Source organism: Zootoca vivipara, chromosome 10 (assembly GCF_963506605.1).
Source record: "Zootoca vivipara chromosome 10, rZooViv1.1, whole genome shotgun sequence".
Taxonomy (NCBI): domain Eukaryota; kingdom Metazoa; phylum Chordata; class Lepidosauria; order Squamata; family Lacertidae; genus Zootoca; species Zootoca vivipara.
In genome coordinates this window covers 11,664,667-11,677,211 of record NC_083285.1, presented here as the reverse complement: position 1 = coordinate 11,677,211, position 12,545 = coordinate 11,664,667, and positions in this window count along the sequence as shown.

Here is a 12,545-nt window from a genome sequence, read left to right as displayed (position 1 = left end):
TGTTGCTATGTTTAGCAGTTGGCATAGCAGCGGTAGTATTAGACCTAGCAGACGTAGCAGTACAATAGTATTAAAAATATTTGTAGACTAACTCTCAGAACAAAGTCCGAGAGACTGATTCTGTACTTGTGATGACCAAAGAGACCTAGGCTGTGCATTACATCTGCCACAGAGATCAATCACTTCATTAGGCTCTTCATACCCAACCAGAGTCTTTTGCATCACCCTCCCTTTCCCTTTGTGAACACTTGCTATGATGCAGTGAATTTGCCTGTTGTAATTATTATTGTAATATATCTCTATGCCGCTTTCCCCCAAGTCAGGATCTCCATGGTAGCCACCAATTGTACAGAGCATCAGAATTCACATGGTGTGCTGTGGTCTAAACCACTGAGCCTCTTCGGCTTGCTAATCAGAAGGTCGGTGGTTCGAATCCCCACAATGGGGGGGGGGGCTCCCATTTCTTTGTCCCAGCTCCTGCCAACCTTGCAGTTTGAAAGCATGCCTGTGGAAGTAGATAAATTGGTACCACTACACCGGGGAGGTAAACGGCATTTCTGTGTGCTCTGGTTTCCGTCACAGTGTTTTGTTGCGCCAGAAGCGGTTTAGTCATGCTGCCCATGACCTGGAAAGCTGTCTGCGGACAAATGCTGGTTTCCTCGGCCTGAAAGCGAGATGAACACCACAACCCCATAGTCACCTTTGACTGGACATAACCGTGCAGGGGTCCTTTACTTTACAGTGGACACACTGGATATGAATGTAATTTGTCCCAGGGGGCCGTACTTATCCCGAAAAGTCGGTATCCGGAGGTGCCACTTCTGCGCATGCGTCTGGTGCGATAGAGGTCTTCCGCACATGCGCACATGGGGAAACCCAGAATTATACACTTCCGGGTTTGCCGTGTTCGTAACTTGAGGTAACGTAACCCGAGGTACCACTGTATTGTGTTAAACAGTAGGGCCCTGCACCAGACCTTGTTGAGTCCTGGATCCCAAACCAATTTGGGACTGAATTGGGTCGACTTTAGATTGGGCCAGACCAGGTTTAGGCTGCCTCCCTTTGCCGCCTCTTGGAGCAGGTCCACTCAGAGAGATCTGGGGCCGTCAAAAGGGGGCTATCTGTCGGCAAGGAGAGCGGGAAGGCAGAATTGTGTAAATGTTTCTCTCCCTCTCCTCTTGACTTCGTGTTTAATTATAAACCTGATTAAATATAGCGTTGTGGGGGTGGGAAGAAAAGCATAGAGACCATGTGACTTTGCAAGGCCCCCGGTTGGTTCGGGGCCTGAATCCAGGTTGGGTCAGCACCACATGTTGGGTCAGATTAGAGCCATGCAAAAGCCCTAAAACAGACTGAGTGTGTGTGTGCACACATACCTAAAAAAAATAGTATAGACATAGCTCAGTTGGATAGAGCATGGTGCACCAAGGTTGCAAGTTCAGTCCCCGCATGGGACAGCTGCATATTCCTGCATTGCAGGGGGTTGGACTAGATGATCCTCAGTGTCCCTTCCAACTCTATGATTCTATGATCTCATAAGGGGAGGCCAATGTCAAGTGCGAACCAGCTTTGACTCGCACAGCCATTTTTGTGATAGAGCAGTTATCACAAGTTTTTAAGAGTTGTAATCATCCTGTAACAGTATCAATGGAATGAGTTTACAAACTTCAACCAGTGAAGACCGCATCATAAACAATAGCATCATAAATAGTAGCACAATAAACACCAGTGGATTAAAAAAAAAATCGATTCAGATCTATGTATTGTCTGAATGCATTTTAGCACTAATAAGTTTTCATCCAAAATTTTTAACCTTTTATTTTTGTTTTATTTTATTTATTTCAACAGTATCCCTTCAGGCTGCATTGAGATAGGTGACCCGCAAAGATTTATCTGTCCGAGTCACCATGTCCTTACGGAGTTTGTATGTATCAATGTAAGCTCAAGAAAAGGTGGAATGAGAACACTGATTTTTTTTAACTAGAATAACTTTTAGTTTTACTAAAGACCAATGAATAAAAACAAACAAACAAAGGAAATGGCATTTGATAGCAAGACGATCTGTCACCAAAGTTCCACTTGTCTTGGTTTTCAGTAGTTGTAACCTCTTGGAGAAAGGCGTGGGGCGTGTTAATAATGGAAATCATGGCAGCAGAGTCATTAACACAATTCACACTTAACAGATGACATGTGGATGTGTGTGTGTGTGTGTGTGTGTGCGCGAGCGTTCTGAAATAGCTTGAGGCAATTTCCCATCTTGTGCGAAACTTTGTGCCTATGAGTCATCTTAAAGAGGAAAACAAAATCCCTCTTATCAAGATGCAGATAAAAAGAATAGGACGGAATCTTTAATAACATAAAAATAGATTTGTTTTTTTTTTGGGGGGGGGGAGATAAAGAAAGCAATCCTTTTAAACTTGAAATCACAGGAAGCACTTTCTTCCTGATAAATAATGTATTTCCTACAGTCAATCCAGACAGCAGACTTCTTCAGAAACCATTAGCCACTGATCCAATCCCATTTTCCTTGAAACCTTACTAATAAATCATGTCCCTTCCTTGGCTCCATCTTATCCTGCAGTCCAGTTGTTCTGTGAATAGTTGGATTCAAGAAAGAGAGACAACTTTCGGAGTCCCCCCCCTCTTTTTTTCTTTGGTAACCAAATATGGTTCAAAAGAAATTGACCTCACACGTTTTGCATTATTCATCTGAGCTTTCAAATGCATTGCTAGGCAAAGGACCCAAAACGTGCTCAGATGAGAGAGGTATTGATGGAAAGTTCCAGTATGAAGGAGAAGAGAAGCCCTGGAACAGGGAAGTAATGGCTTGTTTTTTTAAAAGGCCCAACCCACAAAAAATAACCTAAGTGGAGGGGAATGGAGTAATGTCTATTTCAGCCTTCCACAGCCTAGTGAACTGCAGGTGGTTGAGACTACAACTTCAATCATCTCTGCTGTCTTGGGCTGATAGGATCTGGTGTCCTAAAGAGATGCAGGGTAGCATGTTGAGGAAGGCTGGTCTGCTGCAATGTCTTCAGTCTATTTGCTTTCCTCCATCCACTCTTTTCTTTTTTTTCTTTTCTTTTTAATTAAAGATTTTCTTGATTGACAAAGATATATCGGTATGCAATGTCAAAGCTTCTCAATATTGTTAGCTCTGGGTTCAAAAACTCCAAATGTACATTGTTGTTGTTGTTTAGTCGTTCAGTCGTGTCCGACTCTTCGTGACCCCATGGACCAGAGCACACCAGGCACTCCTGTCTTCCACTGCCTCCCGCAGTTTGGTCAGACTCATGTTGGTAGCTTCGAGAACACTGTCCAACCATCTCGTCCTCTGTCATCCCCTTCTCCTTGTGCCCTCCATCTTTCCCAGCGTCAGGGTCTTTTCCAGGGAGTCTTCTCTTCTCATGAGGTGGCCAAATGTACATAGCACTCGTATTTTGGCTGCCAAAGTTGACATTTTATTTCCTGGGCGTTTCCTGCCCACAGCTGATTTTCATGCTCTCAAGATTCGGTTGCTGCTGCTTGCTATTCAGAGCCTAACAAACATTTGACGTAATGATGGTGTGACTAAAAATACAAATTTGGTTTAAAGAGTCTCTCCCAACAAGGTGGGTTGTCTAAACTGTTTTCTTGTTTTGTTAAACTACTAATAATAAAAATCCTTCCAGTAGCACCTTAGAGACCAACTAAGTTTGTCATAGGTATGAGCTTTCGTGTGCATGCACACTTCTTCAGATACACTGAAATGGAAGTCACCAGACCCTTATGTATAGTCAGAGGGGGGGGGGTGATGGGAATGGGTGATGGGCTGATAGGAGCGGTAAACCTGTTGATGACCATACCTATGACAAACTTAGTTGGTCTCTAAGGTGCTACTGGAAGGATTTTTTATTTTTATTTTGACTGCGTCAGACCAACACGGCTACCTTCTTGTTTTCTGTTTGGATTCAAAGTTCTTCCAGTGGTGTTCCATGAATATTTATTAGTCCTATTCCTTAGTTTTATTTATTTTTATTTTCTTTTACAGACCCCTGCCAAGCAGGAAACACCACCAAAGCATTCCTGACAGATGGCTGCCAAGCCTCCGCTTAAAGACCTCCAAAGAAGGAGACTCCACCACACTCCTTGGTAGCAAATTCCACTGCTGAACAGCTCTTACTGTCAGGAAGTTCTTCCTAATGTTTAGGTGGAATCTTTCTTATAGTTTGAATCCATTGCTCCGTTTCCGCCTCTCTGGAGCAGCAGAAAACAATCTTTCTCCCTCCTCTATATGACATCCTTTTATATATTTGAACATGGCTATCATATCACCCCTTAACCTTCTCTTCTCCAGGCTAAACGTACCCAGCTCCGTAAGCTGTTCCTCATAAGGCATTGTTTCCAGGCCTTTGACCATTTTGGTTGCCCTCTTCTGGACACGTTCCAGCTTGTCAGTATCCTTCTTGAACTGTGGAGCCCAGAACTGGACACAGTACTCCAGGTGAGGTCTGACCAGAGCAGAATACAGTGGTACTATTACTTCCCTTGATGAATGATATATAATGAATTGAAAAGGATGTTTAAAATAACCTTTGTAAAAACAAAACAAAAACGGAAGCTTTTCTTTTAGGAATTAAAGGGACAAAACTACCTAAATTGTATAGAAATTTATTCATGAATGCTACTTGCCCCAAAATGCAAAGAAGCAGAAGTCCCAGCAAAGGAAGAATGGATACCAAAACTGATGGAATATGCAGAAATGGCAAAACTTCCCGGAAGAATAAGAAATCAAGATAACAAACTTTTTTATATAAAAGAATGGAAATGGTTCATTGAATATTTACAGATAAATTGCACACAGATAGAAAACATTGGCAGGATTATTGTAATAACCTGCAGTTTCATATATTTTAAAGAAGATGGATAAATGAGCAAATTAGGTCAATTTGGATATGCAGAAGATATTAATAAATAAATAAATTTAAGGAACCGCAGAAAGAGGGGGGAGGAAGTCAAGTTTTTAAGCCTCCATTTCCCCAACAAATTTTCTCACTTTCTCCTTAGGCACCACATTATTTGCCATTTTATATTCCTTCCTACACCTCAAGCATATTTGAGCCAACATTAGTAACAAAGCAATAGTTCACTGTGTCAAGGAAATATGCATATACTGTATAAACGATGGCGTTCTACACTCCGCTTCTGAGGACTTTGCAACCATTAATAGTAATGCTGAACATGATCGAGCTATGTAGAACAAGCCTGTTTTTCTCAGGATGTTAATCAGATAAGTGGGTTTAACCCAAGGGAAGATTTAGAAAAATCAAATCTAAATTAAATATGATCCACTCATCTGTAAAATAATCATGTGAAAAATGAATTAGGAAGCCGAGAGCTGATGGTGTTCACTTTAAGAACAACTTCCCATATTAAGATTTTAGATGCTGGAGATCTGTGGCGCCTCCTGAGAAACGTTTGATAATTCAACCACCATCTAACAAAATATCTATGGATGTGTCATCTGAAATAAGGTTCCCTAACACAGCAGCCTCCAGATGATTTTGGACTACAACTCCCATCAGCTTCAGTCAACATGGCCAGTGCCAAGAGAGTATGGGACTTGTAGTCCTATTATTATTATTATTATTATTATTATTATTATTATTATTATTATTATTATTATTTTAATGTTTTATGTGTTATGTGCTATGGCCAACCGGCTAATGCAATAAAATTTTTGATTGATTGTAGTCCAATTACATCAGGCCATGGGAGGCTGTTCTAAGTGGAAGCCTTCCAAATTGTCTGCCAAGTTTCTTCTGGGGAAAATTGGGTGGTAAGTTAGAGATGCGTAGTTTAGCTTAGAAGTTACTGTACTTCTATGCAGGTACACTCAGAAATAATTCCTTTTCAATTCAGTGAAACGTACTGTTAGGAAAGGGTACATATCATTGCAGTCTAAGTGTTAGGAGATGGGTACTACCTTCTGTGGGGGACCCATCCATACCCTCCAACATTTCTCCGATAAAAATAGGGACACCCTATTCAATAATAATAATAATAATAATAATAATAATAATAATAATATACCCCACCCATCTGACTGGGTGGCCCCAGCCCCTCTGAGAAGCTTCCATATATATATAAAAGCATAACAAAACATTAAACATTAAAAGAAACTTTCCTATATAGAGCTGCCTTCTGTCAGGCAGCAGAGGATTCAAGCCCCCATGGCAGGTTGCCAGGAACGGATAGGACAAGGAAAAGTTCTTACCAACTGCTTTTTATTCAATATTCACAGAGAGAGGCTTGGGAATGCAGCCTCTTGGAATAACGGCGTTGCCCTGAGTGAGTCTGCATCCCCTCCCCCTCTCCCTTCATGTGTCATCACTACAGGTGCTGAGAAGTGCCCTCTGTCTCTGAGCTCTTTGCTCTCCTACTTTCAATGCTCACTGGGTTCCGGGAGAAAGGGGGTCTGGAATCCTTCCTAAAGACACTGTGTCCGTCAGCTGTTCCCCCTCTGGTGTTTCTTCTTTCTCCTCTCCCATTTTCCCCCAACTTTCCCCCTCATCTGCCTCTGAGCTGTGATCTCCCTCAAACCCCTGTTGTAATTCTGAACTGTCTTTTTCTCTGGAAGAGTCAGGTTGGGGAGGCAGTCTCCACCATTCCTTCTCTGCCCAGTCCCTGACATCTTCAGATGTCTTCTAAACGTTGTTTAGTTACTTATCTCTTTGGTTTGGGGGTTGCATAACTCCATACCCTTCAACATTTCTCCACACCCTTCAACATTTCTCTGGTGAAAATAGGGACGTCCTACCATAGCCTCCAACATTTCTCTGGTGAAAATAGGAATGTCCTAAGGAAAAGCAGGACATTCTGGGAACAAATCCAAAACTGGGAAATACGGACACTTGGAGGGTTTGCATGTTATGCTCCTTCTAGGTTAGTTTGTAGACCTTTGGTCACCACCATACACTCAGCTTTCACCTGTGGTTCCTAGAAGCTGTCAGCATTTGACAGCGGCCACACTTCGGGAATGGCTTCAACTGGCGGGCTAAACCAGGTAGCCAATGGGCCTCAAGCATTCAGTAATTTAGAACATCCTCCTGCATGTGAAGACAGGCTCCGGCAGATTGAGCAGATCAGACCAATGGCAGGTCCAACGGTCAAGAAGGCGGTTTCTGCATGAGCTGTAAAGGGATGTGAGGGATTTGGTCAAATCCAGCACACAGGCCTGTTGTTGTTGTTTAGTCATTTAGTCATGTCCGACTCTTCGTGACCCCATGAACCAGAGCACGCCAGGCACTCCTGTCTTCCACTACCTCCCGCAGTTTGGTCAGACTCATGTTGGTAGCTTCGAGAACACTGTCTAACCATCTCGTCCTCTGTCGTCCCCTTCTCCTTGTGCCCTCAATCTTTCCCAACATCAGGGTCTTTTCCAGGGAGTCTTCTCTTCACATGAGGTAGCCAAAGTATTGGAGCCTCAGCACCATAATTCAAAAGCATCAATTCTTCAGCGATCAGCCTTCTTTATGGTCTTGCTCTCACTTCCATACATCACTACTGGGGAAACCATAGCATTAACTATAAGGACCTTTGTCGGCAAGGTGATGTCTATGCTTTTTAAGATGTTGTCTAGGTTTGCTAGGTTTGCTGTGCGAGGGGGTGGGGGAGAAAGCAAGCATGATTTCATGGCAGAAGACATCATCTATTGATCTATGAATGGTCTCCTCCATCATTCGCTTGACACCGTGGTGTGTCATTTTGATGACAAACTTCATCAAAGCAGATAAAAGCTTGGGGCACTTTGTATCTTAATGGAGAGAGAAAACATCAGAAAGTGCTTTGATCTGGAGATGTTGAAGCACTTACACAGACACTCTATGTGTGCTTTCTTCAATCTTTATTTATATTATTATTAGCTTAAAGGATCTCTTACTAGATAAGAAGGCTCCTAGAGTAGCTTAGAAATCTACAAAACAATAATGAAATGGAAAAAAATGTTTAAGATAACTTTGTTAAGAGACCAGAAGCTTTTTTATTAAGTATTTCAGGTCAGGATTTGCCAAAAGAAAAGAAGAAACTTTTTATGTATGCTACAACTGTGGCTAGGATATTGCTAGCCCAAAGATGGAAAAGCAACGAAACACCAACTAAAGAACAATGGCAAGAAAAATTGATGGAATATGCTGAAATGGCGGAGCTAACTGAAAGAAAGACTTGGAGACAAAGACAATAGAGACTTTAAAAAAGACTGGGAACCATCTATGAGATACTTACAGAAACAATGTAAAGAAACAGGCTCACTAGCAGGGTTTGAGAAAACACTCACAAGTAACAAAATAAATATAGAAATGATAAAGATGGTGTCAAAATGATAATAGAATAACAATATTTGATGTAAAGAACACAATAAGAAGATATAATTTAGCAAGCAGGGGAAGTTAATATGTTAAAAACCAGAAGAGGAAGTTGAGGGAATTCGGGGGGGAGGGGGAAATCTGGGAAACTGAATTCTTTTTTTAAATTGGATATGTAATCATTAGAATGAAAATGTAAAACCCAATAAAATTATTATATAAAAAAGAAATCTACAAAACAAAACAAATCAATTCAGTCCCTGCCCTTAGAGTTTGGATTTGATATCCCGCTTTATCACTACCCGAAGGAGTCCCAAAGCGGCTAACAATCTCCTTTCCTTTCCTCCCCCACAACAAACACTCTGTGAGGTGAGTGAGGCTGAGAGACTTCAGAGAAGTGTGACTAGCCCAAGGTCACCCAGCAGACATACAAATAAAAAAAAAAACACACAAAAGGAAAAAAAGAAGCGAAGGAAGGATGGGGGGGAGCACAAAAATCTCAAGTGTCATTTTTTCGATATATATTTTTTATAATGACCAGCTGGGAAAGACAGTTCAGGTAGCCTGATGGAATTGCTAGGAGACAATTGGGGTTAGCCAAAGGCAGCCTTTCTTCCTTTCTCTCCTCATGGACAGTAAGGAGTTACGACCCCCAAGCCAAGGAGATAAGTAACTATACAACCTTTAGAAGACATCTGAAGGCAGCGCTGTATGGGGAAATTTCTTAAACGTTTAGTGTTTTATTAGATGTCAGCTGCGATAGCTCAGTTGGTAGAGCATGAGACTCTGACTCACAGGGCTGTGGGTTCCAGTCCCACATTGAGTGAAGGTTTCCTGCATTTTCCTTTCCAACTCTAAGGTTCTACAATTCTTTGATTCTGTGATTATGTTTCCATATATGTTGGAAGCCGCCCAGAGTGGCTGGGGCAACCCAGTCAGATGGGCAGTGTATAAATAATACTAGAATTATTATTATTATTATGGAACAGAACGTACCTATTTTCATCGGATAAATGTTGGGTGATGTGAAATAAGCAGCCCTCATAGAGAAGAAAGTTCCAAAGGGCTGACTGCGGCTAGCTGCTAATTCTGTCGGTTCACCCTACCATTTAATAATAGCCGTCAGAACAGGAAGAATAAAAATACAAAATAATAAAATAATCATCGTCACCATTGTTGTTTAGTTGTCTTAGTCATGTCCAACTCTCTGTGACCCCATGAAACAGAGCATGCCTTGGGATTCCCCCCCTCAAAGCTTCTCCTTTTTAATGTCCATAGAGTTTTCATGGCAAAAATACCGGAGTGGTTTGCCAGTTCCTTCTCCGGGTGGATCACATTTAGTCTAAACTCTTGGCTATGACCTGTCCATCTTGGGTGGCCCTGCACAGCATAGCTCATAGCTTCTTGGAGTTATTCAAGCCCCTTCGCCACGACAATACAGTGATCTATGAAGGGGCAAAGTAATCATAGAAAGTGTTAAAAAGAACACACACACACACACACACACACACACACACACAAAATTCCATAGAGAGCTTTAAAAAGAGGAAAGAGAGAGAGAGAGAGAGAGAGAGAGAGAGAGAGAGAGAGAGAGAGAGAGAGAGAGAGAGAGAGAGATTCTATGGTAGACTACAAGGTAATGTTTGTTTGTTTGTTTGTTTGTTCAACTGGTGCATATTTTTAAAGCATACACACATGGAAACTATGCATGACCTGGCTTTAAACAAGCACCTGAGATCAACCCAGGATTTCTTTCCTCTCTTCTTTATTCTCATCTCTCCTAACTTCACTGCGAGAAGTGAGGTTACAGGGAGCCGGGCAGAGGGCCTTCTCAGTAGTGGCGCCCTCCCTCCCATCAGATGTTAAGGAAATAAACAACGATCTGACTTTTAGAAGACATCTGAAGGCAGCCCTGTTTAGAGAAGTTTTTAATGTTTGATGTCTTATCGTGTTTTTAATATTCTGTTGGGAGCCGCCCAGAGTGGCTGGGGAAACCCAGCCAGATGGGCGGGGTACAAATGAATAATAATAATAACAAATAATAATAATAATAATATTGTCCATGATCACTGACAGCACTAAAATTATCCGTTTTGTAAGGAAAATATTATGACATCAAACTTTTAAAACTGAGAATAAAAGGGTTGTTTGGTTTTTTAGAGTCAAGGATATTTTGTTTCCTCTTGAACCCAAGAAGATTATCTTTGCCTCTTTTGTCTGTGGGGACAGTTAACCTCTGACAATTTTGTATGCAGGTAAAGTTGCACAGAAAATTGTTTTCCAGCCCTGTTTTTCAGTGCTCCTTCCGCCACCTAGACTCATGCCCTCTTGCAGTCTCGGGATGAAAAGAGAAAGCATTTAGCGCAGCCATAAATTCACAGTTTAGAAAAGCACTTTCGGAAGGTTAATGTGTACAAACAACAGTGGAAATTATTGCCTTTCGTCCCTGCTTCTGAAAACAATCCTCACTCTCGATCTCCTTGAAGATGCTCTGAGCACCAAAAAAGGAGGAAAATAAGAAAAGAAAAAAAGATTACGATGAAGATTTGCTATTGAAGGCATCCATGCCCTGCTTTTTTCTTATTGTAAATGCTCTCCCCCTTGTGTTTTTTTTCTTTAATAACAGCTTGTTCAAAACAAACAAAAATGAGATTTAAATAATGGGGATACAGTAGTAGATTGTGCAGGTAATAGAAACACTGCCGTATGTTACACATTTCACTTTTTACTCAATTAATCTCATTTTTAATTAGTTTGATTAAAGCGTCTGGCAGGAAGCTTGAGCCGCAACTCGGACTCAAATCTGTGTACTCTGGCAATGTAATTAAAAAGAGCCAGACTTGGTTAATGTGAGGTGACTTGCTTAAAAATTATGGCATCCCTTTCAAATGAGTTTCAAAACCTGACCCTGTGTTCTTCAGCACAGCCGAACCAGAACACAGAACTCAACGGTCCCAGATCTCATCCCTTTCTCAGGACTTGTGAGCTGTCACTCTTCCCACTGTTGAGACAACAGCATCCACTGGCCTGGCAGTTCTGGAAGGGACCCCAAGGCTCATCTAGTCCAACCCCCTGCAATACAGGAATCTCAGCTAAAACATCCCTGACAGATAGCCATCCAACCTCTGCTTAAAAACCTCCAAGGAAGGAGGGTCCACAACCTCCAGAGGGAATCCGCACTGTCAAATAGCTGCTATACCCATCTCCCTCCACTGTTCCTCATAAGTCTTGGTTTCAAGCTTGTCAACATCCTTCTTAAATTGTGGTGTGGTGCTATTGTCATGCTTTCTAGCTCAGAAGCACCACATCCTGTGTATCCCTGACCACTGGTCCTGTTAGCTAGGGATCATGGGAGTTGTAGGCCAAAACACCTGGAGGGCCGCAGGTTGGGGATGCCTGGCGTAGGATCTTGAGGGCTCCAAGAATAAGAATTGGGGAGGCTGGGTGCAGCACAGAACACTAGCTGGCTGCTCTTGAACTAGAAAAAAAGATGTTGCAGGTAGGTAGCCGTGTTGGTCTGACATAGTCGAAACAAAAAAATATTTTTTTAAAAAAAAAATCCTTCCAGTAGCACCTTAGAGACCAACTAAGTTTGTCATAGGTATGAGCTTTCATGTGCATGCACTGTGCATGCACACGAAAGCTCATACCTATGACAAACTTAGTTGGTCTCTAAGGTGCTACTGGAAGGAATTTTATTTTTTAGAAAAATATGATCAGGGGAAGGAGAAGCCACATGGTTAGCTGTGTTTAATCATTGACAGATAAGCTACCAGCTCTCCAGGTTCATGAAGCTGCCTACAGCACATGTCTTTCTTCTCAATGGGAGAGTTGATAGTTCAGTGATAGATCATTCATCTTACATATGCAGAAGTTCCTAGATCCAATACCTAGCACCTCTAGGTGGGAATGGGATAAGCTGTCAGTTTGGGTTTCTCATCTTTCCAATCATAAACTCAGTTCTCCACATGTCCGCATCAGTTTGTGATTTTTTGGTTCAAAGTCCTTGTGAAAATTCATTTTAGCATGCATTTCTCTTAATGCACATGCATTTGCATTTGCGTGCATTATTTTCAGCAGTATGTGCATTTGGGAAGCGGGTGGCGCTGTGGTCTAAACAACTGAGCCTAGGGCTTGCTGATCAGAAGGCCGGCGGTGCGAATCCCTGTGATGGGTTGATCTCCTGTTGTTCGGTCCCAGCTC